At 36.0% G+C, this 24,276-nt stretch overlaps 1 long non-coding RNA gene across 2 annotated transcripts in view; it reads right to left on the reverse strand.

Annotated features, from left to right (window-relative positions):
* Nucleotides 1-543: 543 nt before the first annotated feature.
* Nucleotides 544-24,276, reverse strand: part of LOC112653718 (uncharacterized) — a 44,434-nt gene continuing 20,701 nt past the window's right edge. Inside the window, exons 4-5 of one of the 2 annotated variants that reach the window (XR_003132427.3) lie at nucleotides 2,700-2,831; nucleotides 544-1,423 (exon numbers count right to left, since the gene is read on the reverse strand). This is a non-coding gene — a long non-coding RNA (uncharacterized LOC112653718). Of the gene's footprint in view, nucleotides 1,536-2,699; nucleotides 2,832-24,276 lie in introns of both variants that reach the window. The other variant, XR_003132430.3, reaches the window with a different exon arrangement.

A 24,276-nucleotide genomic window follows, 5' to 3' on the forward strand; every position in this document is an offset into this window, starting at 1 on the left:
AGGTATTTATTAAATCAGGATGCTTTAGTGGCAAGTACAGAAAACCTAACAGAAAGTGGTTTACATAATGATGACTTTCAAATGTCACATAATAATAAGCCCAAGGGTAGGGCAGTTTGAGCGATAATTCACTGGCTTAATGATGTAATCCATGAACCAGGTTCTTTTTGTCTTCCTGTTCTGCAAATCTTGACACACTGGCCTTTGCCCTCGTGGCTTATTTTTGTTAGCTTAATATGTCTGCAACAGTTCCAAGCACTGTATTCTCACAAAGATACTTCCAAAGGTAGTAGAGGAGAAAAGCGTCTTCCCATTTTAATGGCAAGAGAAAGTTTCTTAAAATCTCTACTATGTCCCACTGGCTACAGCTGTGTCACAAGCTCATTTCTGAATGAATTGCTGACAAAAGGGTCATTGTATCACCATGGCTAACATACTAATCAGCATTTTCTTACTTGCTTTGCAGAAGGGCCCAGTTTCTCTTGAAGTAGATGACTTATGGGAAAAAAAGGCAACTAAACTATGAAGGAGTTAACATCTGTGGGCAACGAACAGTGCCCACATTTCTTTTAGATTTTTTTTTTTTACAAAGATCAGGTAATTGTCTAATTGGCATTTAACAGGGATAATATTAATTATTTCTCACTTTTGTCAAGTTTTACACAAAGCTTTAGTGATAATATTCAACTTCCTTTTGAAGTCTTAAATTGCTGGGACAATACATTCAACAGCTAAACATTTTCTAATATCAACCCAAACTCTATCTGTTAAACAATGTGAGAATGAATGCAGTTTTTTTGTTATTCGTCCAACAGCTATTTCTAGGATCACGTCTTAAAAGGAACAAAGACCAACTATTTATATGAAACTGATCAATACGAAGACACATCCGGAGGATCTGACTGTATTGTGTCAGATAAAATTAGTATGCCAAGAGCTCAAATGTCATAAAGACAGAAGACTCAACTTCATGAGGGACTTATTAGCAGTCAGACATAGCACATTGTCCTGCACAGACATATGCTGTCTATGCCAAGCATTCATGATGCTATCTTAATGAATAGAGGAAGAACTCATTTTGAATCTGTAAAGTTTACCACCAAGTTGAATACTTACACTGACTACTGGTGAAAAAAAAAGCCCTCAAAATTTTCATGTTTCTTTCTCATATAAAAATATTATTTCTCTCCCAAATCTTCCTCCTGATGCCCATTGTACTCCATATCAAATAAATAGATAAAAATATTAATTTCCCCCATGTCTGTCCTGGTCTATGGATGTTCATGTTTATTTATAATCACACTGGTTCTCTTGGGCTGCAGGCTCCCTTGGGAAGGAGGTCACCATGGCTGTCCATTCAGTCTACATCGTACTTAACACAGTGTCACGTGCAAAGAGGTGCTTTGTGATCAATATCAGGAATCTAATTGTAAAAGGTAGAATTAAAATGAATTTTATACTTGTTTAAGTGAAATAAACAGTAGCTCCTCATTCAGGGAAAGAATACTGTTACAGGAAAAATATCTTGCCATTATCTTCTCATGAATATCAATAGTGAATGCCAGGTTAAAGAATGGAAAGAAAAATGAAAAAATATTATGATGACTTAGCAATAAGTTGATATTTAGTTATGTAGAATATGTACATATAAATCTATATATATAGCTCTACATATATGTAACTACACAGACATACAAACACACACATATTACAAGACTATACAAGCAGCAGGCATGGCTGGCTCAGTCAGTGGGGCATGCTCGGGTTGTAAGTTTGAGCCTCACACTGGGTGTAGAAATTACTTAAAAATAAAATCTTTAAAAATAAATAAATAAATAAATAAATAAATAAATAAATAAATATAAAACTATGCAAATATTAACAAAATAGTAGTATTGTATTAGCTGGAGTCAGAGGGCACATAAACCAATTCTATTAACTCAGCCACAAAAGACATCAGAGAACTTCAGGTCTTGGTGTCATGTACGGACTGCTGGCAGTGAGAAACAGGCACAAGGACAGGGCACAGGAAGGCTCTGAATATGAATATAACCTGGCTCCACTGTCCTTGCCCCCTCTGGCAGTCAGCTTCTGGAACTGCAACACCCCACCATGGGTATCAACATCTATAAAGCCAAATTAAATTATTTCTAAAACGCTCTCATATCTCAGCATTACTCTTTCAACACAGAGTCCCTAGGACAAAAATCTCATTCCAGAGACACCTGGGTGGCTCAGTCACTTAAGCAGCTGGTTCTTGATTTTGGCTCAGGTCATGATCTCAGGGTCCTGGGATTAAGCCCCACATTGGGTTCTGTGCTCAATGGGGAGTCTGCTGGAGGATTGTCTCCCCCTTCTCTCTGCTCTTCCTCACACACTCTCTCTCTCAAATAAAAAATAAATCTTTAAAAAAAAATATCATCTCAGCTACTATGAAAAGAGAAAACATGGTCCTTCTCATTTTTGAAATGGAATCCCACCAAAACTGACACCGTGGGGAAATTGCTTACACTACAAAAGGCATGCAGATGCTAAGAAGGCAAGAGTACAGGAAGGGACCACTACTTGCTACCTCTGTAAATCTTTCTTCCTCTCTCACACTTCCAGAAGGGAAACAGAAAATGGATAGCACATCAGACAGCCATGCCACAATAAACATGCTCACTCTTTCCACAAAGGGAGACAACTCAAAGTCTTACCAATTAATTTGAAAATGTTCAAAATCCAGGATTCCTAGGTGATGCTTATTCCTCATATGCAGACACCATCAATGCACATTGAAAGTCAGTATTGCTGAAGCCAATGGTAAGCAGCATAGTCCGAATACAATGCTGAAGGAGGAAGAAAATAAATCAGAAATTGAGGTGTGTTATGCAACAAAATAGGTTCGTGGGGTAATTACTCTCATTTGGACAACTGTGTATGAAACAGAGCTGCTATTTACGACTTCTCTCCCTCATTGCCTTTTCTGCATCTGCCTACAAAGTAGCACCCCAGCTGACCAGGGAGGTTGTTGCTATTTTTAACCTAACAGATTACCAAAACTTTTATTGTTGTTGGAGACAGGACTTTCACAGTCTTTTCAGTGTATGGTTTTTGTTTTTTTGTTTTTTTGTTTTTTTTTTTCATTGAATTTTACTATTATAAGTGGTAAGATAAAAAGGTGCCTTGAGAGGCCGCTTGAGTTTCCCCCATAATCTTCCTTCTCCATTATGAAGTAGTAATCTTATTTTCCTTTACAGTCAGGATCAATCACACCAACCAATGCTGAAATGTCTATTGTTTCCGTTTTTCTGAGAGTTCTGCTGAAAATGACCAGGTGGCATTATTAGTTTCCAGTGAAATAGGAACATTGTTGTATGTCCTGGTGGAAGTATTCTTCCTTGGTAGACTAATATCTCTAAGCCAGCAGACCCAAAACTTATGGAAATAAGAAGTTAAAATTGTTTAAAGCAGAGCTATAATGGAGACTTCAGTTGACCATTCAAAGGTCTTATAATGACAGATACTTCTGGGTTATGGCAAATATGGTAAGGCTAATGAATCAAAATATAGCAATTCTTTGTTTTTCATGTTTTCTTTCAAGATCCCCTCCCTCTTAGAAGTGATGTTATGCAGAAATCCATAACAATGTTAGAGCAATAAATAAGTCGCTTTATATTACTCCTTGCTGATGCTTGATGGACAAAGACAACCAATCTAAATCCATATTAAATATGTCTTCCAGTGAGGAAAAGTGGCAACCTATCTTAGAAAGGTTTCAATGTTATTATCTTGTTACAAAACATCTGGTTGGTCTTCCTAAGATATAATATATGCCTTGTGTTAATGTTACTTACGTGGATGGTAAATTGGACATCCTTTAGTGAGAGTAGCCTAAATGATCTTGGTCAAGGGGAAGTCCATGTTTTCAAGCCACCCAGAGCCTTTAACTTTGTTTTATGGCCACTTGAAATATGTAACTTGCACAAAGGAAAGATTCTTCAAGAAAATCAGTACTGATTATTCAGATGCTCCTCTGAAGTGGGTGTGATGCTTTGGTAAACATCCCCAAATAACTTCACAATCTGTGGTTTCCGGGAAGATACATTCCTCCTCTGTAAATCTCTTTCTTACAGTTTTTCAAACTTGCCCCTCCAATCTCCTGACCACATGAACAAACAAATTGCCAAATCAGTAGATCACAAGAAAATCACTGAGGCAGTAAGACTTTGCACTTTTCTGTGGGATCTACCTCTAAACCAATGGCCTGTGGATGTCCTGCTAAAGGCAGTTAAATGCCTGCTAATCCTTTCTTGCCTCCTGTCATCAATGTAGTATTAGCCACGTAGAAGAGCAAGCAACAAAATGTCCTGGGAAGACAGGAGAGGGCATGTTACTCCTCTTATTTGTTCAAGCAAACTTCTGCTAGTATTTTCTATTTACTAAAAGAGAAGAAAAGCATTCCCAAATCTACATGCGGGCCACATGCACCAGTTCCTCCAGCGAGAGAATCACATCTAGAAGAGCAGCTACAGTTGGAGCTAAATCTGTTCCACTTAAGATAATTCATGCTCATTCAGTGAGGCTCCTCATTTCCCGCACCTCCACAATTTGAGAGATAAGTAGAGTCACTTTGAGAATCCCCACTCCTGGGACGCCTGGGTGGTGCAGTCTGTTAAGCAACCAACTCTTGATTTCAACTCAGGTCATGATCTCAGGATCCTGGGATCCAACTCCTGTAGGACTCCACACTCAGCAGGAGTCTGTTTGAGGCTTCTTTCTCCCTCTCTCTGCTCCTCCTCTGCTCTTTCTTTCTAAAATAAATAAATAAACCTTAAAAAAATCATCTTTCCTGTGTGTCTCAAGTCTTTGATGGCAGCACTAATCTCTTTCTGGAGAAAAATATTCCCCTAGGGATGCGATATTACTTTTAATTTACTATTTCATTTAGAGAAAAAAAAATCCCAAGGGACACAATGATACCATAATAACCTTTATTTATGGGTCACAAAAGCTTGTGAGTATTTTCCCAGTGTGTGTGTGTTTTGTGTGTGCTGTATTTCGAATATAATTTCAAATATATACTATGTAACTAGGAAAGGGAAACAGAATGACTTTGAAGTCCCTTAAGCCAAATATCTGCTTAACGAATAAATAGATATATAAATAAGGACAACTGAGTCTTGGAATCTATTCAGGTGTTGGGATTAGGTTTAAGATGGCAAATACATATCATGATTTCTCACAATTAGCCTAAGCTTACCAGACATGAAGCTGTATCTTCTCCCAACATATACAACCTATTGTTGCATTTAGAAATTTGGAAAACTTCTACCAACTCTGAATCTACTTTGTCCTAGAGGACCTCATAATCATTAACCATGGTCAAAGACCCTTGAAAAGTCTGTTTACCATGCTGGCTTCTTTATCCTGGAGATTAAAGGCAACCACCTGGCTTCTTCTCCTCTGCAATCCTCCTGCCCAGCAAAACCAGAAACCTATTTCAAGTCTCTCAAAAGCATCTTGAATCCTAAACAAATCACTAACAAGCACATTTCATAGATGTTGGTGCTCTTGTGACACCATATTTTTCTTAAAGTCTCAGGAAGAGGGTGTTTTTGTCATTTCTTGGGGAATACAGTTAAGAAATGATCTGGAATAGCCCATGACTGATGCACGACAATCTTCTAATATCAAAGTCTTAGGGGCATCCTCTATGTTTTATGACAAGGCTTTTCTGGTTTTTCATCACCTTCGAGTTTCAGATTTCAGATTTTAGGCATCCAGTCAAGAAAACAATTAAAATCATTTCCAGGGAATCTAACATATTGGAATCGTATTAATTTGATCAAATCAAAAGTAATGATCTCTCATTTTAAAAACAAGCTCAGATCCATCCCTATACACATTTCCCAGATTTTGGGCAACATGAATCAGTAAGTAATTCATTAGTACATTTTTTAATATGAAAGCATTTTTATGAAGGTTTGATTTTGTAATTTTTTCCAGAAGTATTCTGGAATATAGTGTTTTTGACATTTGAGGAGGAAAGCAGGTTTAGGAATGCTCAGAATAGGAGGCCAAAAAGAATGATCTGCTTTTAAAGAAAATAGTTTCAGCAAGAGTGGTACTTAAGACACTTTCATGGAATAGTGAAACAGTCTCATCAACAAGGAAAGAGGGATATTCTAGCTTCCAAGGGAATGACAAGATCTCTGAATTTCTCTATACATGCTTCTTTAAATTCTATGTTTTCTCAGTGACTGTCCTATTGATCTAAAATCTGGTGAAGCTTTGCATTTAACTGATATTACTATTCAGTGGAGGTTCTTCTGGCCCCGAAGAGAAGCTTAATATCTCTGTATCTTCTCATATATCCTCAATTTAATTATTAGGGTTCTAATATCTTTCAATCAAATTTTCTAACTTTGACATGAAAGATACAGAGAAACTTCTAATGCAGTAGATATTGTAATTTAAGGGATGCCTGGGTGGCTCAGCTGTTGAAACTCGGCCTTTGGCTCAGGGCGTGATCCTGGTCCAGGATGGAGTACCACATTGGGCTCCCTGCAAGGAACTTGCTTCTCCCTTTATGTCTCTGCTTCTCTCTGTGTCTCTCATGAATAAATAAATAAAATCTTAAAAAAAAAAGATATTGTAATTTAAGTCAATCATTAAGCATAGACTTTGGCTGCTTCCACCTTTTTGAAGTATAAGATGAGATCAGTAAAGTATCTGCACCTGGGATTCTGAAGCCATTACCAGTTTCAACACCATTGGCTCTTAGCATGAATATTTTCTTTTTTAAAAAAAGATTTATGTATTTATTTTAGAGAGAAAGAGAAAGAGAGCAGGGGGAGAGGTAGAGAGAGAGGGAAAGGGATTCCACACTGAGCCCAGAGCCTGACATGGGGCTCGATCTCACCATTCGGAGATCGTGACCTGAGCCAAAATAAAGAGTCAGACACTTAACCAACTGAGCCACCCAGGTGCCCTGCCATGGATATTTTCTAAATGATGTCTGTTTTACATTTTTTTTGTATTGGTTTTCTATTTTTTGTCATAATAAATGATCACAAGCTCAGCAGTTTAAAATATCACAGTTCTATTATAGGTAAGAAATCTAGGCACAGCATGTCTGAGCTGGTTCTCTGTTCTGGATTTCACAAAATGGATATCAAGATGTCAGTACGGCTTCATTCCTTTCTGGAGATTTTAAGGATGGATCTGCTTTCAGATCCAGTTTATTCGGGCTGTTGGCAGAAATCAGGTCCATTTGATCATAGAACTTAGGTTCCCATTTTCATGTTTGCCAGTGATATGGCTCCTTCTCACTTTCTTAGAGGCCACCCCTAGTTTATGGTCCTCTTCCTCCATCATTAAAGCCAATAATGAAAAGTTGAGTCCTTCTCATGCATAGGATCTCTCTGACTTCCCCTTCTACCTCAACATGTCTCTGCCTCTCTTTTAATACCTCATCCCTCTAGTTTTCCTGCCTTCTCCTATTTTTATGGATTCCTATGATTACATTGAGGTAATCTATAATCTAGAATAATCTCTATGCTTTATAATCAGCTGATTTGTAACCTTAATTTCATCTGGGCATTCTTCACGGTAGTATCTAGATTAGTGTTTGGTTAAATAATCATGGCGTGGGAATCTTGAAGAACATCTTTGGAAGTCTGCCTACCATGCTTCCATTAAGATACAAAACCCTCATCAGAGCATTCAATCTAACAAAACAAGACCTCACATGCTTTACTTAACTTTATCTTCCAGGGAATGGACAGAAACAGAATCTAGCAGTGTAAAACTCTGTGGAGTTGAGGCCTTCTATTTTACTTATTCTGGTATGGTGGATTTATCAATCAAAAGAACAAATGGGTTCAAATACTTAGTGTTCCTTCCACCAGTGAAGTAATGTCCACTATTGGAAGCAAATTCCTTTTGTTCTTTGAATTGATGTATTTGTTATTTTAACCACATTAATGAAATTAAACCATTAAATTTATATCATTCAAATATGCTTCTATTAATGCTAATCAACTAATGGAGAAAAAATTTGCAACATTTTTCTTAATTAGAATTTAGCTCCCCAAATATCCATTTACAATAAATAATGTATAACTTAAATGTATCCTAAAGAAAAATAAATGCCTGAAACATAAAAATCTAATGGTTCTTCTACATTTACTATTGACTTAATACTGCATAAGCACATGATGAAATTGTAGTGCACTCTAGGAAAATAATTATTAGAACACATTGCAATTTATTTGGTATAAGATTCTCATCAAATACACTGAGTTAAACAGATAAATTCATAAGCCATTCAAAGTACAACAAATGTAAAAACATTATTTTTCTTTATTAGAATAATTATACTTGATTGGTTAATAAAAATAATATACTTAATGTCTGTCTTTCTATTTGAAGATAAAGAGAGTTTGGAGTTCTTCTAAGCCTGCTTCTAAGTCAGATTCCTTTTGCTGTCAGGAGCAGTCCTTGCCTAATTTATTCACTCCATGCAAATGAATCTTGTCAAATGTCTGGTGCAGGCTTTTTTTATTAACAAAATAACCCAGAAAGGATTCTTCCACTCACTTCCACTTTAATTTTTTAAAACAGCCAAAAAATAATAAAACATTCATTGAAATATCAGCAAAGAACAGTGGAGTAGAGAACTGCAAAAGTCTGTACCTTCACAAAGGCAACAAATAACCTGGTAACAACTGTCAGAATCTATTGAGAGGGGAAGGAAACTTTGAAATCCAGTCAAAAGCTTAAAACAACAATCAAGGAAACATTTAATCAAGAAGAAGAAAGAACAAAAGAAAGGAAGGAAGGAAGAAGAAAGAAAAAGAAAGAAAAAGTCAACCAAGTCTTGTTCTTAGAGTTTCTGACATTTTAATTTACCTCAGTACCATCCCCCAGTGAGCACCTCAGTGTCAGCCTTGAAGACAATAATACACAATTTCTCGATAGAGGTTCCTAGGATGTGAGAAAGCAGTATTGACCTTATTCTCAAAGAATTATGGTTGTTTTGACCTATCTGGTGGCTCCCTGAAGAACTAGGTCAAAGGGCTTGCCTTCATTATGCCTAACTCAGAACTCTCTCAGGCCTAGGGCAATTATCAAGGATTATTTGTTGAGGAAAAACTGCAGGCAGATACATTAAACACTATCACCTGGAACACGGGAGAACAGTTGGGCAAACAGTGGACAAACCAAAAAGATTGGGAAGAAAGACTAGGTAATGAAATGCTTTGTAGAATAAGGACTTTGAAAAGCTTTTACATATTCCTAGGAATCCAAATGATTTTGTGTATGTTCCGGGCTGTGTGCATGTTCTGAAAAGTCCTAAGAAGGTTCTAAACTCTCATCTCTGGCTAAACTTTGGAATGATCAGGAAGTGAAGGTTAAGGGAAAGTGGTAAACTGCCTGGCTGAGCATTGAAGGATGCTTCAACACACACACACACACACACACACACACACACACACACACCCCTTATCTAAAAAGAGCTTTTGTATGTTTAGTTTTATTTGCAGGATTTTTCAGTTCCAGATATTTAAGGAAATTTCTGTCAAATTACTAGCTGACCACTAGACAGAGATATCAGTGGCACAAGAAAAATAGATTTCACAAAATTAGTTCAAAATATCACTAAACAAATAACAACTATAATAAACAGTAACAACAAACCTTGGAAGAAGGAGAGACTCTAATTTCCAGAGTTGCCATGTTATAATTTTCCAAATATCTAATTTTCAACAAGAACAAAAAATGAGGAGGCATGGAAAGAAAGAAGAAATCATGGTGCATGCACAGCAGGGAAAAAACAACTAATAGAAACAGTCTCAGGATCCCAGGGTGGCTCAGCGGTTTAGCACCTGCCTTCCTGGGGTGTGATCCTGGAGTCCCAGGTTAGAGTCCCATGTCAGGCTCCCTGCATGGAGCCTGTTTCTCCCTCTGCCTGTGTCTCTGCCTCTCTCTCTCTCTCTCTCTCTCTCTCTGTCTCTCATGAATAAATAAATAAAATCTTTTTTTAAAAAAAGAAACAATCTCTAAGGAAGCTCTGTCATTGGATTTACTGAACAAAACTTCAATTCAATAATTTACAATATATGCAAAGAGCTAAAAGAAATCATAAACAAAGAACTAAATGAAATCATGGGAATAATGTCTTATCATTACAGAGACAAATCCTGAAATGGTAGAAGTAAGTTCTTCCTTATTTGTTTATTAAATGGAAATGGACAAAACTATTTAATTAAAAGGAAGAGATTAGCAGAATCAATTTTTGAAACATGATCTAACTATGTGTTATCTATAAGAAACTCACTTTAGATCCAAAACTATGAAGAGAAAAAGGCAGGTGAACAGCAAAAGGGCAAAAAAAGGTTTTTCATGCAAATAAAGGAAAGAGAACCTGAGTAGCTGTAATGATAGGAAAAAAAAATTCAAGATAAACACCATTACAAGAGAAAGAAAAGGACATCACATAAAATGATCAATCTATCAAGAATATATAACAATTACAAGCCTATATGCACACAACAATATATGAACAAAAAAGTTACAATTATTTTTTTGTTTTTATTCAAGTTCAATTTGCCAACATATAGTATAACACACCGTGCTCATCCCTGTCATCCAGTTACCGCAACCACCCGCCCACCTCTGCTTCTTGCAACCCTTTTTTTGTTTGCCAGAGTTAGGTGTCTCTCATGGTTTGTCTCCTTCTCTAATTTTTCCCACTCAGTTCCCCTCCTTTCCCTTATAATTCTTTTCATTATTTCTTATAATTAAAGGGAGAAATAGACAATAATAGCTGAAGATTTTATTTACCAGTTTGATAATGGGCAGAAAAACCACATAGAAAATCAACAAGAAAATAGAAAGTTTGGGGGGAAAAAGGAAAATAGAAGGTTTGAACAATCCTATAATCAATTAGACCTAACAGACATATACAGGATGCTACACCCAATACTAGCAGTATATACATTTTTCTTAAGTGTTCATGGAGTGATCTCCAAGATAGGCTATATTTAGGCCACAAAATAAGCCTTAATAAATTTTAAGTGATCAAAATAATACAAAATATCTTCTCCAACCACAATGGAATAAAGTTAAAAATCAATAACAAAAAGAAAACTAAAAAAGGAAATTCACAAATTTGCGAAGGTTAAATAACATACTCTTAAAAGGTAATGAGTCAAAAAGAAAACACAAAGAAAATTTGAAAATATTTTAAGATGAATAAAGAGGAAAGGACAACATAGCAAAACTTATGAACTGCATAGAAGGCAGTATTAAGAAGGAAATTTACAGCTGTAAACACAATACGGAAAATAAGTTATCATACCAATAATCTTACACTTTAAGAAATGAGAAAAATGATCATAAATTAACACAAATCAAGTTGAAGTAAGGAAATAACAAAGATTAGAATGGAGAAAAATGAAGTAGAGAGTAGAAAAGTAATAGAATCAATGAAACCAAAAGTTGGTTCTTTGAAAGATCAACAAGTTGACACACCTTTAGCTAAATTGACTAAATTATTAAAATCAGGAAGAAAGTGGAGACATCACTAACCTTATAGAAATAAAAAAATATATTATAAGGAAGTACTATAGACAAATATACACCAAAACTTTATACATAACCTACATAAAATTTCCAAATTCCTAGATACAATCTATCAAAACTGAATTACCAATTGCACCTGAAATTGCATGGGAACTGCTGATGATTGTGAACTTCCTAGGTTGTTAAATAAAACAAATTATAATAAACTGTTAACTTTTTTCAATATTAAAAAAATGAGAACCTGAATAGATTTACAGCAAGTAAAGACATTGAACCAAAATCAAAACACCCAACAAAGAAAAGTCCAAGACCATATGTTTTCACTGGTGATTTCTACCAAAGACTTTTTAAGTAATTTGTATAAATATTTTCCAAACTTCCAAAAAATACAAAAGAAGGGAATACTTCATAATTCATCCTATGAGGTCAATATTACTCAGATAATAAAGCCAAATAAAAAAAATCACAAGAAAAGAAGCTACATACCAATATCTTTTGCAATACACGTGCAAAAATCCTTAATGAAATAAATACCAGAAAAATGAACTCAACAATACATTAAAAACATTATACACCATGACCAAGGAGGGATTTATTCCAGGGATGCAACGGTAGTATATAAAGTTTATTCAATGTAATAATCACATTAATAGGAAGAAGAGGGAAAATCACACATTTGTCTCCAATTGATGCAGGAAAAGCATTTGAAAACCACTTCCATTATTAAAAAAAACTGAAAAACTTAGAAATAGGGAAAAAATTTGATCAATCTTATGAAAAGTTTTGGTGAAAAACTGACTCTTAACATTATACTTTATGGTGACACATTGAAACATTTCCACCTAAAATCTAGATCAAGACAAGAATGTATGTTTTCACCATTTTTATTAAACAACATGCTGTAAGTTATAGCCTGAATAACCAGATGAGAAAAAGAAATAAAAGATGCCCAAATTCAAGGAAAATAAAACTGCTTTTATTTGCAGATGACATAATGTTATATATAGAAATTCTCAAAGAATGCATAAGAAAGCTACTAGAACTAATAAGTGAATTGAGCTAAGTCTCAGGGTGCAAGAAAAACACACAAAAGCCAGTTGTGTTTCAATATAGTGTCAATGGACAATCTGAGGGGGATTTTAAAAAACCATTTACAATAGCATCAAAAGAATGAAATACCTGGGGTAAAAAAAAAATACTTGGGTATAAATTCAACCAAGGGTGTGAAAGACTTGTACCCTGGAAAATTCCAAACATTTCTGAAAGAAATGAAAAAAGACCTAAATAAGAGAAATATACCAGAGATTGAAAGACATAATATGGTTAAGATGACAAGACTCCCTGGGGTACCTAGGTGGCTCAGCAAGTTAAGCACCTGACTCTTGATTTCTGCTCAGGTCATGATCTCAGAGTTGTGAGATTGAGCCCTACATTGGGCTCATGATGATTTCCATTTTGAGAAGGAATGACATCAGTAGAGATATTGATGTAAATCATTCCCCACTTAAAAAATCCGTTACAGGTTTAATAAAATATTTTAAGTTTAAAAATGATTGGATTTACCTAAAAGAAAGTAAGGAAAATCTGAGGTCATGAGTGCAAAAGAAACATAAACCAAGGAGAAAAGCTAAGAATTAAGCAGCTTCTTTTCCTGAGGATATACAAAGGTCCTGGAGCACCTGTTACGGGGTAACTGCAAAAATATCCTGAAATTATAGATGGAAATATTCTACATAAAGGTGGAACTCCAGGTAGGAGTGAGACCTACAGAAAAGACTAAATCAGAGAACACAACCATTTAGAAGCATCAACAATGCAATGTGTTTTGCCTCTGGTTGGAAGATTTTTTTATAAAAAACAGCAACATCAGCAACATGACCAATAACCTTCTTACAGGATTGGAGACTAGGTTTACAATTTTTTTCATGGCTTTAGAAATTACAAAGAACTATAATGTAAAATGAACCAGATCTCTAGTTCCCTTGCAGATATGGCAGAAATAAATATGCATCTTCCCCAGAGGAATGCATCCTTAGAGTAAGGATCAAAAAACTCATAGTGGCTTCAACCAAGCTCAAACTCGTGATAAAATCCCAATGTACAAAAAGAAAATAAGACACTGTTAGTGGGAGTCAGCAGAAACGACTAAGAACAAAGTGAGATCTCTAATAACTTCAATTATTGGAATTATCAAATTTAACACATTTTTTTTTTTTTAAATTTAACACATTTTAAAAACAAGAATAAAAGTAACAAGACACGAATTTGGAGCCAATGACTATCAAAGCAAGACCAAGCAGAAAAAAAAAGAATATTTCCAGAGCTGACAAGTGTAATTAATGAATTTAGAAAATCAATGATTGGCTTACATATTGGTTAGATACAATAAAGGAGAGAATAAAGACTGAAATATAGATCTAAAGAAATTATCAGGATTACTTTCCAAAGAGACATAAAATATAAAAGTGATGTTAAAGAGATATGGTGGCTAGAGTCTAAGCAAACACATGTCTACTTATATTTCTCAAAGGAGAAAATACAGCAAATGAGAAGGCAATATTTGAAGACATTACGTGTGAGGGTTCTCCACAGTAACTTAACACATGAATTCTCAGATTTTGAATCTCAGAGAATCCCAAGCAAGATAAATAAAATTTCATACCCAGATACACTGTAGTAAAACTGCAGAAGCCCTCAGAAAAAGGAGTGAATTTAATATCTGTCAGAGAAAGAAAAAAAATAATAGATTTTTTTTAAAAGTGATATTTTTGCTGGCAATTTTCCTACATAAAAATAAAAGCCTGAAGAATGTAGAATGACATTTTAGAGGTCAGAGAGTAAATAAAGATAATTTGGAATTATTCAATCTAGTGAAATAATCTTCCATAAAGATAAAAAAACTGGAAGTGTTTACGACCAAAGATATAATTCCCATGAAGCAAAGTAAACCCGAAAGGACATTCAGAGATATAAAAGGGAATAGCATAGCATATGTGTGAATATATTATATTATATATTGTATATAATATTATATATTATAAATAATTATATATTACATATAATTATATTTATATTAATGTGTGTGAATTTAAAATTGGTATTTAGCTAATAATGGTAATAATTGCTAATGTGTATATTAAAGAATAAAAATTATGAATGGCTATTTAAGTAAAGAGAGATGGTTACTGAATTTAAAATATTCTGAGGCATTTGTTGAGGAGGCTGATAATATTATTTGGCCTTTGTTAATGACATCTACAGGTTAAAAATTAAAGGAGGACCATAAAGACAAAAAGGGGGGGGGGATTTATATTATCTAAACCACTGGAAGGGGAGATAAAAGATTATACACTCATTTAGAAAAGCGTAAGTAAAAGAGGGGAAAGTAGAACACTGAAAAGGTAAGATAAATACAAGGCACAAAATAAATCCACGTAATCAATAATCATAATAAATGTAAATTGATGGACTTTTGTTTTAAAAATTATATATTACCCATCTAGATTTAAAAATAAAAATAAGAAGGACAATGATAGAATAAAAGTAACGGACTAAGAGAAATATACCAGGCAAATGAAAGCCAAAAATTCAGCTGATAGGAATATATTAAAATCAGAAAATTGAACTTCATCTTATTTAATTTTTCTAGGGGGAAGGGCAGAGGGAGAGAGAGAGTCTCCCAAATTCAGCGTGGAGCATCACATGCGGCTCAATCTCACAACCCTGAGATTATGACCCGAGCCGAAATCAAAAGTCAGATACTTGGGATGCCTGGGTGGCTCAGCAGTTGAGTGGCTGCCTTTGGTTCAGGCGTGATCCCAGTTCTGGGATCGATTCCTGCATCAGGCTCCCTGTGAGGAGCCTGCTTCTCCCTCTGTCTGTGTCTCTGTCTCTCTCTCTCTGTGTCTTTCATGAATAAATAAGTAAAATCTTAAAAAAAAAAAAAAAAAAACTCAGATGCTTAACCAACAGAGCTACCCAGGCACCCCATAAAACTGAATCTTAAAAGGAAGGGATGACTAGAGATTAAGAGAGAAATAAGAAGAATACTAATATAATAATATTTTCAACAAGAGAATATAACATAAGCACCCAGCAATATAACTTCAGGATATGAAGAGGGGAATGACTGAATCATAAGGAGAATTGGAAAATTCACCGAAGTATAATACCACCCTTAATAAATGATAGTTTAAATAGATTTAAAAAAATCAGTAAGAAGATAAAAGATGTAATAGAATCATAATCTAATTAACATATTAAATGTGTTTCAAAATGTTGAAAATGAACAGTATTTTCCATCATACCTAAAACATAGGAAATATTACCAGGTGATAAGATACTAAAAACTATGAACAAATCTGAAATGAATAACATCATATACAGTATAATGTGTAATTTAAATATATAAATAAATATATTTAATACATTAATATATTTATTTAATACATGTTGCATAATTTATTACATGTATTATACATATTACATCTATTTTAATTACATAGTATACTATATATGGTTATTTATAGATAGAGATATATCTGAAAATCTCAAAAGCAAAGGGCAAAAGATATGAACAGATATATCTCACTCTGCTTCATCTATAATCAGAAAAGAAAATTAAGGTCATAACAAAAAATATTGAAATAGCACTTTGCTTTCTTGGCATAAGATTAAAAATCTGAAAGTTCCAAATTTTTGCAAGGATGCCAAAAAATGGTAGCTGTTACACCCTGCCTGTGGGAGCATAAAGTATACCATCATTTTGATAAAGAGTTTGCACTCTTCTCTTAAAAGTTGGACATTTACACGGCTTGTGGACCAGATTCTGAACCTAGATATATATCCTAAGCACTTGTGAATTCATAATCTCACCTTAACAAGTCCTTCCATTCAATGAAATGTCTACCTGCTAAAAAGCATGAAAAAAAGTACCTGCTTACATTGACTTTCTCTGCAGATGAAAGGAGAAAGCTGGCCTAATTACAGATATGTTGGTGTTTTTGTTTGTTTGCTTTGGTGGGTGGGTATGGGAACCAGAGACAGACTTAGCTGATCTAGAACCAGAGAACATGGCCAGTCACCATGTTCTCTCCATTCATTGGTGAGCATTGTGTTTTCTCGTGTTCATAGCGCTGGGGAACCTGACAATTCCAGGTTGTAATGGCAGGTGAACAGCATTTTCCTCTGATAACCAGGTGTGAATCTCCATCAGATCAGTGGGGATCATCCTAGTGGAGGATTTTTATGGCTCTCTAAGCTGAGCAGCAGACTAACTACCTACCTTCTGTTTAATGGAGTGGGCTCACTCCATTTCCACTGGTGGGAAAGAAGCTGTGAAAAAGTCACCCATAACTTTTACCACCATAACTGGTGGCAATGTTGCAATTGGGTCTTTGAAAGAAAAGGTGAAAAGGTAGATTATAGGAATTAGTCTTTTTGAGGAGAACCTAAGAATAACCAGTTAGCTCCTCAGTTTCTTAAAAATTGAAAGACACTTTCACCTTCTCATACCTATTGAAAAAGAGACCACAATTAAACATTGTGTTTAATACATTTGTTTTACACCCATTCCCATCTGTTAGACCCATTTCTTTGCTTCGGTCACTGTGTCAATGCCAGCCCAGTTTTGGTCAAATCCAATAAATTTCCTGATAATTGGACAGTTCATTATACCAAATTCTTCCACACAGAGGAAGAAAGCATAAACATAAAAATAAAATATCACTTTTTAAAAAATGATGTTGACTTTAACCAGCCCTCCAGCTGGGTAAAGGGTCTCATTTCTGAACCATTCAACAAACATCCCTGGGAATGGGACTGTCCCAGCTACCAGGAGAATCTAAAACCGAGTAAGATATTAATATCTTTCACAGCATTTGCTTTGTAAAGAGGAAACTGCAAGCCAGTAACTAAAACAGAAGTAACATAAAATTTGCCTCCAAAGAGATCACACATCTTAACAGTGGAAGCAGAATAAGAAAGAGCTGACTGTGACCCCAGCAGTCAGAAGACTATAAATCAGTGGCATTTGCATATGGGGATTTTATGAACACCGTGAGGATAGGCATGGAGTTATAAGTGTGCACGCCCGAAGAGTGTAAGTGGTTAGATAAAATTTGGTGGGAGATGAGGCCACGAGAGCTTGGGACAAGACTGCAGAAGGTCTCAAATGTCATTTTAAAGCATTTCAGCCTTATTCTTTAGGCTGCCCCTGAAGACTGTGATGAACGGGAGAAAGGTCAACTTACTTAGGTTTTAGAAAGATAACTAGGGCAGCCATGTGAATGACAGATTTGAAGATCTGGTTAATGAGGAATAGTTAATAAGACACTTAAGGAATCCAGGTTTATTCATGCGATCGATTGGATAAGGAGTTCCTCATAGGAAGCTTTTAAATTGTTTTTTCTCATTTCATTTCACCAAGTTTTGCTCAGAAACCTATTCAAATTCAAACATCCACAGAGTTTTCTTTAGAACTGTAATGACATTTTCAGATACATAAAGACAACATTTCAACCAGAACTCTGAGGAAGATATTAAACTGATATCATCTGGTTCCTTAATATTGGATTCTGAGGGAGTTAAAAATATGCTCCTTGTGATGAAAATTTACGTTATAATGAACATTTGATTTTTTTTATTGGTGTATAATTGACATGTAACATTATATTCGTTTGGGGTGTACAACATAATGATTTGATATTGTATATGCTGTAAGGCGATCACCACAATAAGCCTAGTTGCCAACTATCATATCCAAAGTTACAAATACTTTTTTTTCTTCTGCTGAGAACTTTTAAAATTTATTCTCTTGGCAACTTTCAAGTATGTGCTACAATGTTATTGATTATAGTCACCATGCTGTGCGTTATACTTCATAGTCTCTTGATTTTATAAATGGAAGTTTACTTTCTGACACCTTTTACCATTTTTCCCACCCCTCCCTAGCCCTCTCCACTCCAGCAACCACTGCTCTGCTCTTTGTTATCTATAATTTTTGAACAGGGGAGAGTGGTTACAGAGAGTCCGGACTGCAAGTACTGGTGCAAAACACCAAACAACAAAAACAACAAGAACATAAGATAAAGGGACACTTATAGGATTTAAGTAATGTGCTTATTTTAGATATTAGCCTCTGTCATTTTTACAAAGTATTTCATAGATTGCAAAGATCTAAAGAAATTGCCCGCATTGAGTATAAGAAGTCATAACAATGCCTTTTTATATCTAGAACCAGTGTTAATTAGATATGACTTTGAGAAGTCTTTTAAAGAGCAGGTGAGATGGAGTGCATTACCAGGATAGAAACCAGCCAGTCACGAACAACCCATTGAACACATCAGTAGGAAAAGTCTTTCCCCAGAGACTCGTTATTTGATGATTGAAAAAGAATGTCTAGACATCAAATGGATTTTGGACAGTTTAAGGTACTAAAGTATTTTCCTGGGGAAAAAATTTATATTAGAGACAGATCATAGAGCTATACAATAGTGGAACAGAATGAAAGATGAGCAATGCCCTGCTTGTAAGATATTATCTGTCCCTGTAGCAATGTATATTTGCATTTACCCCAATAGTCTTGTTAATGAAATATGGTGGTGTGTTTGTTCAAGATGGTTTCTGGGGAGGGGGATTATTCAGTGGAATTATTAGTGAATTGTCCTTACTGTCCATGCAGAGTAAGATTTTCTGCAATCAAATCTTAGTGAAAAAGTTAAGGAAAATTTTCTCATGATTGTACCCAGGCATGCTTCTCTATAATTTTCTCTATTGCCCACCTCATCCTCCTAAAGGAAGGAGCCATTTTAGGTCCTGCAGGAGGTGAATGCAGGCAGGAAAAATACCAATGGATATTTTTGTATTGCTCTATATAGGAAGTTATATCTGGTGAATAGGAATTTACTATTTATGATTATATTCTATCTAATGAACAGTGAAATTTTATACTTGCTCTAACAATCTGTAGAGTCTGTTGGTTTTTCTGTGTAGTCAATTTACATCTAGACGTAATGTAGTTTTATCTCTTCTTGATTTTTATCTCATTCTTTCTCTTATCATTGGTTAAAGCATCTAATTTCTAGTTTTGACAGACATATTGATAATGGACAGTCTTTTCTTATTACTGAATTTAATGATAGTGCTTTGAAATTTCTATGACCAAGTTTAATGTTTTCTACAGATTTCTGAACTGTATCCTTTATCAGGTTAAGGAAATTACCGTCTCTCTGAAACTTACTGTCAGTTTTTTTTTAATTTATTTTTTATTGGTGTTCAATTTACTAACATACAGAATAACCCCCAGTGCCCGTCACCCATTCCCTCCCACCCCCCGCCCTCCTCCCCTTCTACCACCCCTAGTTCGTTTCCCAGAGTTAGCAGTCTTTACGTTCTGTCTCCCTTTCTGATATTTCCCACACATTTCTTCTCCCTTCCCTTCTATTCCCTTTCACTATTATTTATATTCCCCAAATGAATGAGAACATATAATGTTTGTCCTTCTCCAACTGGCTTACTTCACTCAGCATAATACCCTCCAGTTCCATCCACGTTGAAGCAAATGGTGGGTATTTGTCATTTCTAATAGCTGAGTAATATTCCATTGTATACATAAACCACATCTTCAGTTTTTTAACATGAAGAAGTGTTGAACTCTATTAAATGCCTTTTCCTCATTTATTGACTTGATCCCATGGAATTTTGCATTCATTCTGTTAATCCAAGATCAGGGTTGCCATGTTTGGCTATGCAAACCATACTCCACTCAAATTTAAAATGGCATCATCCCCATAAACTCCATCCTCAGAAACCCCAGTGTGGATGGGATGTCTTGGAGATTTGTCATGTATCCTGTCCTATGGAAGGTATATTCATAGACTTTCTAATGTTAGAGCATCATTGAACTCCTGGCTGGAGAGCAGCTACTGGTCTATCAGGACAAATCTGGCTACTTTTACAAGAAATCCTATTTTCCATTCTTCTATAGTAATAGAATACAAGCCAATACATGCTTTCACATTAGATAATTCGTTCCTCGGTTTCAGTTGCACTAGATATGTCTATGTGACTAAATTTAGGTCAACAAAAGAGAAGCATGAGTGATATATGCAACATGCAAATCAATTTAAAGCCAAGGCATTTTCTTGAAGTTCCTTCCTTTTTCAACAAGCAGGAACAAATCCCACTTTTGACAGAGTAGCTGAGGGCAATGCCCAAGGGCAGACTCAGTAAACTGTGGTGAGGGCCAAAATTGGCCCTCCAACTATTTTTATGAATAAAGTTTTATTGGAATACAATAGTTTCCCTTTGCTTATGCATTGTCTATGTCTATTTTCATTCTGGAACAGCAGTGTTAGGTAGTTGTGACAAAGAACATCTACCACACAAAGACTGAAATATTTACTATTTGGCCTTTGACAAAAGAAGATTGTTGGCTTCCACCTGCCCTACAGCCTGAATTCTCAAACTTTACCGGGTGGCAGAATCATGAGGAAAAAATTTTTGAGTGAATTCTGGCCCACCAATACATGTAATTCAGTACATCTGGGGTGGGGCCTGAGATTTTATATTTCTGACAAGTTCCTAGAGGACATAGATGCTAATCTATGATAGTCCATAGACCATAGTTTGAGAACCACTGGCCTATGGGATAGTTGAACAAGAAGGGGGAAAACCAGTTCCCTAAATGATGGATGGATTTTACCCACCTGCCTGAAAACACCACTCCTACTTTGACTGTCTTATAAGATTCAAATCTCCATATTTAAACCCCATATTTTGGGGGGGTTTTCTTATACTAGTTTAAACTCTAAATTACCCAAATACCCTTATGATGTTTTGATAGGTAGTTTGATAGATTGACAGGTAATAGATAGATGCATTTTGTCATTACATACATGGATACATACATGGATATATTCCATTGGCTAGTATTTATTTAGAATATTTACTATTTATGCTCATATATGAAATTGGTTTGTGATATTTTTCTCTTATGCACTACTTAGCAATTTTTGTGTATGTTAACTTCATAATTATTGTAACCTCCACTTTACTCTTTTAGTGGTTTGGTAGGCTAAAAATTATGTTTGGGTGATACAATAAAATGTTACCTGTAAGGGAGATATTACCAACATAGTGGAGTAGGAAAGCCCAGACTCAGTCCTCCCACTAATATCAACAAATAGGCATTGACCAACAAACAAACAAACAAACAAACAAACAAACAAAAAACAGCTCTGGGCAAGCTATGAAGTCCACTTTAAAAACTTTGGCAACATAGTAGTAGAAAAAACTTGAAAGGGATGAACAACCAGCTTCTATCATCTTTGGCAGCACAGCACAAAGGTCTCACTTTTAGTTCCACCAAAAATCACTAGGTGGAACCATACAGAGGTGGCTAGAAACAAGGGAGGAATCAGGGCTACCAGTTTCAGTGTGCGGTAGGAGTGACGGCAGTTTCCAGTGACCCATGTCCTGCAGATGACCACCCCTAGAAGTTTTCACCACTGAAAAAAACAATGGCCAGCGCAGCTGCTGTGCACAGTGTGTAGATTTCACTGGTTTTTGTCCCACAGGTATTTGCTTTCCCTGATACCAGCTGCCTGAGTCCTTCCTTCCTTCTTTCCTCTGCCCCCACCTCATCCCCTGTCCCTGAAGGAAATTGTGACCTGCATGAGCAGCCAGTCCAGGCAGCTTTGCAACTACAAGATGCCAAGGCTCTCACAGCTGTTGATAGGCCTGATTTTGACCGTATCTCCTGTCACTGGTCAGTACCACTGGGCTCCCTTGCAACTAGCCTCTCCCAGCTATCCAGTAGCATACCCCAAGCCTGCCAGTCAAAACTGGTTTCCATTGAAATGCACTCATCTGAGAGGAAACTGTACCCTCAGGAGTCATAGAAGGGTATGCAGACAGCCAGGACTCACACCACTGCTCATGCAAGGAAATGCAGCCCTATTTACTGTTGTTGATTTCCACCACTGGGATCAGCAGCTAGGCCCTCTAGCTGTACATCTACATGCCCTCAACTTGACTCCCAATACCAGTCTCCACTGCTATGTGACCATGACAAGAAACAGTGATCACCAACACCAACTGTCAGGGCCCCCAGAGTTGGGGTGTGTCTGCAGTCAGCTTCAGGACTTAGAGCCTATTCTGGCCCCCAACACTATGATTTGCAGCTGGCCCCTGCCACTATGCAGACACTTGCAGCTGACCCCCACAGCCACAGTGTGTGTATATCACTGATTCCAGCCTCCACTACTGCCTGCCCTGGTCCCTAGCCACTGAACCTGGAAGTACTGAGGACCCCAACAGCCTTTGCAGTCTCTACAGATCCCCACAGTGCTCCCCAAGGGCCATGAAGTTGTCAGTGCCACGTACCTCTGTGGTGTGAGCTGGTGAGTCATGACACCCCCCGGGATCTAGAGCTAATGCACATCCCCTCTCAGCACTTGCACAGATAGACCTGAGGTCACTGCATACTTTAGCATGCCCCTACCCGCAGGTGAAGATTTTTCCTTACAGTAGTCAATCCATAAAGTCTGGAAGAGATGACAACTTCTTCAAATGCACTTATACATGGCTATAGAGATGATGAAGAAGCAGGGAAACATGGCATGATTCCACCAAAAGAACACAGAAAACCTTCAGAAACAGATCTAAAAGAAATGGAGATACAGGAATTGCTCAACAGAGAATTTTAAATAAGTCTCAGAGAGTTACAAAAGAGCACATAAAACAATTTAGCAAAATAAGGAAAACAATACAAAAAAAAAAAAAAAAGAAGTTCAACAAGAGAGAGAAGACATACAAAAGAACCAAATGGATTTTTCAGCCGAAGAATACAATGACTAAACAGAAGAATTCAGTAGGGATCTCCCAAAGCTGGCTGGAGCAAGCAGAAGAAAGAATAAGCTCAAAGACAGATAATTTGACATTATCCAGGGAGAACAGCAAAAGAAAAAAGAATGAGAAGGAATGAAGGAATCCTACAATACTTATGAGACACGTTACAAAAAACAATCTATATATCACTGAAGTCCCAAAAAGAGAAGAGGGAAGTCATAGAAAGCTTACTTAAAGAAAAAATGGCTAAGAACTTTCCGAATGTGTAGAGAGATTTGGGCATCAAGTATATGGAGCTAACAGGTTACTCCAAAATTTTAATCAAAAACAATCTTCTTCAAGACACATTATAATAATATTTTAAATGCAGCAAAATTTTTTTAAAGTGTCCCTAATCCAAGCAAATCCTCATAAGGCTGACAGCAGATTTCTCAGCAGAAATCTCGTAGACCAAGAGAAAATACGATGATATACTCAAAGTGTTAAGAGAAAAGACTGCCAACCAAGAATACTTTATCTGGCAAAGTTGTCCTCCATAAGTGAAGGTGGGTTAAAGACTTTCCCCAAAGAAACAAAAATTGAGGCAATTCATCATCACTAGACAAAGAAAACAACTCCATTTATATTAGCTTCAAAAACAATAAAGTACTTAGGAATAAACTTAACCAAGAAAGTAAAAGATCTATCCACCAAAACTCTCTAAGACATTGAGGAAAGAAACTGAAGCACAGGTAAATGGAAGGATATCTTGTATTCATGGATTGGAAGAGTTAATATCGTTAAAATATCCATGGTTCCCAAAGCCATCTGTAGATTCAATAAAATCTCTATCAATATTCTAATGGAATGTTT

This window comes from Canis lupus, chromosome 3 (genome assembly GCF_003254725.2).
Source record: "Canis lupus dingo isolate Sandy chromosome 3, ASM325472v2, whole genome shotgun sequence".
Classification (NCBI taxonomy): Eukaryota; Metazoa; Chordata; class Mammalia; order Carnivora; family Canidae; genus Canis; species Canis lupus.